The sequence below is a fragment of the Acomys russatus genome, chromosome 24, assembly GCF_903995435.1.
Source record: "Acomys russatus chromosome 24, mAcoRus1.1, whole genome shotgun sequence".
NCBI classification, from domain to species: Eukaryota; Metazoa; Chordata; class Mammalia; order Rodentia; family Muridae; genus Acomys; species Acomys russatus.
The window spans coordinates 26,058,603-26,062,595 of record NC_067160.1 but is presented as its reverse complement, the minus strand read 5'-3'; positions in this window follow the sequence as shown (position 1 = coordinate 26,062,595).

Below are 3,993 nucleotides of genomic sequence, written 5' to 3'. Positions count from 1 at the left end.
AAAAAGAAAGAGAGAGAGAGAGAGAGAGAAAGAAAGAAAATGGAGAGGAGGGGGCCTGGAGAGATAGCTCAGCAATTAGGAGCAACGTCTGCTCTTCCAGAGGTCCTGAGTTCAATTCCCAGCAACTACATGGTGGCTCATAACCATCTATAATGAAATCTGATGCTCTCTTCTGGCCTGCAGTCATACATGTAGGCAGAACACTGTATATGTAATAAATAAATAAATAAATCTAAAACAAAACCTACTACTACTTCAGCATACTCTAAGACTGTTTAACCCATTTTAACAAATACTATTATGTAGCACTAAAAATTAGTCCATTTATTATAAAGTATTGCTACCTCATACATCCAGAATGTTCAACTTTTCCTTTAACTTTTTATATACTATGATGTGTGATTTAATAATCCTCTGAATCGGGGCTAGAAAGATGGCTCAGAGTTTAAGAGCACTGGCTACTCTTCCAACGGTCCTGAGTTCAATTCCTAGCAACCACATGGTGGCTCACAACCATCTATAATGAGATCTGGTGCTCTCTTCTGGTGTATGTACAGGCAAAACAGTGTGTATATATGATAAATAAATAAATTTTACAAAAAGATCCTCTGAATCAATGCTTTTTAAAAATCTAATAGTTTTTAGGAATTAAAACCTCCATATTAAAAATTTTTTCCAAAACACTAATTACTTAAAATTTTCAATTGATATAAAGCTTTTAAAATGAAATAGTATCTTGAACTGAAGATATTTTAGTAATAAGTATTTCACTCCCTTATACACCTAGTACATATGCAATACTGTCAGGTAATTACTAGTTAATTTCCATACGCAACCAAAATACAAACGTCAACACAATGATGGGCTTGATGAGTCCATCAGCAAATTCTGAATGCCACAGCAGCCAGTACTAGACTTTGGTAATTCCAGACATCAGAAGCAGCATGTGATGACAGAACAAACAATATAGATGCAATCAGATATGTGCAATATTCTCCAAGAGGGTGATGACATGCACCTACAAGCTTCTCTTGTAAGACTGTCATGCCCTTTCTGGCTGATGTTTTTTGATAATACAGCAAGTCAGTATTGAAGGTGGCCTAACCACATCAAAGCTGTTATCGAAAATAGGGTTAGAAACAGATCTTGAGCCGGGCAGTGGTGGCACACGCCTTTAATCCCAGCACTCGGGAGGCAGAGGCAAGTGGATCACTGTGAGTTCGAGGCCAGCCTGGTCTACCAGGACAGCCAAGGCTACACAGAGAAATCCTGTCTTGAAAAACAAAAACAAAAACAGAAGAAGAAACAGATCTTGAGTTTCCAAATTCTATTCTTTTTGTTGTTGTTGTTTTTTGTTTTTTCCAGACAGGGTCTCTCTGTGTAGCCTTGGCTGTCTTGGACTTGCTTTGTAGAGCAGGCTGGCCTCAAACTCACAGCGATCTACCTGCCTCTGCCAAATTCTATTCTTTATAGTGCATACAATAAATTTTAGTGTATATCTGCTAAGATTTGATTCAGCGCTGTGATCAACAGTGACCCAGCATGTTTCTTTTTGCTTTCTTCTTCTCTGAGGCGTAACCTTTCTTCTTGCCTAAACTTCAATGCCATATCCACAAAACTACAATACATTTGACTCATCAAAAACTGTTCAGACTTAAACAGTCTACTACGTAGAGTGACCATGAACTAGGGTCCTCCCCCTAGCTTCCTGAGTGAGGGCATTAGACCTGTGCCATATGCTTAGTTTTATTTGGTGCTGGGGATAAAACCCACAGCTGCCTGTATACTAGACAAACACTCTGCTGCACTATATCCCAAGCCTATAATATGTTGTGTTAAAGGTTTTCTTTTTTTATTTATAGTCATGTGTTACATAATGATGTTTCCCAACAGGCTCCATATGTCACAGTGGTCTCATAAAATTACACTGCCTACAAGCACAATAAATAATGTTTGCACAACAATAAAATTGTCTAACAATGTCTTTTGCAGAAGGTACGCCTACTGTGAAAGCACATGACTGCACTGATGATAGTTCCTCACTGGAACTGTGTTTAAGTCAGTGATGCGGAGACACTGACTTATATGGCATTACAATGCAAGAAAAAAAAATCACATGTATAGAACATTAAAGTTTTCTAAAACACTGAAGACGTCAAGTAATAAAAATGTGATAGACTTCTAATTGTTTTTTGGCGTGTGAAATAGATATATCTCCCTAAGTAGAAACCACTTAAGTGATTCTAAAACATGTCCAACCTGTCAATGAAAAGCATACAGATTGTGTATGCTAGGGAGTGAAATAACATAGCAAAATTCCCTATCTTACCAACTGCACTAAAGAAATCAATTTACCACAAATTTAAAAATTATCTATAGAGGGTGGAAAGATGGCTCAGTGGTTAAGAGTACAAATTGTAGCTGGGGATGGTGGCACATGCCTTTAATCCCAGCACTTGGAAGGCAGAAGCAGAAGCAGGCAGAGCTCTGTGAGCTCGAGGCAAGTTTGGTCTACTAAGAGAGCCCAGGACAGCCAGGGGTCTGTGAAACATGGAAACCCTGTCTCTAAAACCATTCTTCTAGAGGACTGGAGATGGGGGCCCAGCACCAGCATCAGGCAGCGGTCAAGGTCTTGGGACTCCAGTTCCAGGGTATCCACCACCCTCTTCTGGACTCCACGGGCACATGCACATTGACACACATATACACAGACACACACAGACACACAGACACACACACACACACATATTAAAAATAATGAACTTAGAGCCAGCTATAACACTCAGTGTGTAAACGTGTCTGACATCAAGCCTGTCGATCTCCAGGACCCACATGGTGGAAGGAGAGAATCAACTCCTTAAAGTTGTCCTCTGACCTCCATACATGCACACACAAAATAAAAATAGTTAAGGCCAGGCATGTGGCACATGCCTTTAATCTCAGCACTCAGGAGGCAGAGGCAGGCAGATTGCTGTGAGTTCAAGGTCAGCGTGGTCTACAAAGCAAGTCCAGGACAGCCAAGGCTACACAAAGAAACCCTGTCTGAAAAAAACAAAACAAAACAAAAAAAACAAAACAAAAAAATAGTTTAACAATTATACATTTATCTTAAGTAAAGCACAAACATAATGTTGAATAACCTGCCACTGTTCTTTTGGTAAATGTGCATTTCAAAAGCTTTGTGAGAGGGCTGGAGAGATGGCTCAGAGGTCAAGTGTACTGGCTGTTCTTCCTAAAGGTCCTGAGTTCAATTCCCAGCAACCACATAGTAGCTTACAACCATCTATAATGAGATCTGGTACCTTCTTCTGGTATACAGATAAGCATGTAAGCAAAATATTGTACTCTTAATAAATAAATATCTAAAAAAAAAAAGCTTCGAGAGAGCTTGAGGGACATCTCACTATATGGTGCTTTGCCTAGTATGCACAATCTGGGCTCAAACCCTAATATCACAAAGAAATGGAATTTAAAAAGCTGGAGATTTCACATTGATACTGCATTTTAGAGCCGGGCGTGGTGGCGCACGCCTTTAATCCCAGCATTCGGGAGGTAGAGGCAGGCGATCTCTGTGAGTTTGTGGCCAGCCTGGTCTACAAAGCAAGTCCAGGACAGGCAGGGCTGTTACACAGAGAAATCCTGTCTTGAAAACCCAGAAATGAACCAACCAACCTACCAACCAAACAAACAAAACCCAAAAAGCCCAAATCAAAACAAAACCGTATTTCGGGAATATAGCCTAGATAGTTATGATAATATAAGCATTGCAGAAGATTTTACAAAAAAATTTATTTTTTTTTTTTGGTTTTTTGAAATACGGTTTCTCTGTGTAGCCTTGGCTGTCCTAGACTCGCATTGTAGACAAGGCTGGACTCAAATTCACCACTGCCTGGCAATTTTACAAATCCTATACTTAAATTCTTTTTTTTTTTTTTTTTCCGAGACAGAGTTTCTCTGTGTAGCCTTGGCCATCCTGGACTCACTTTGTAGACC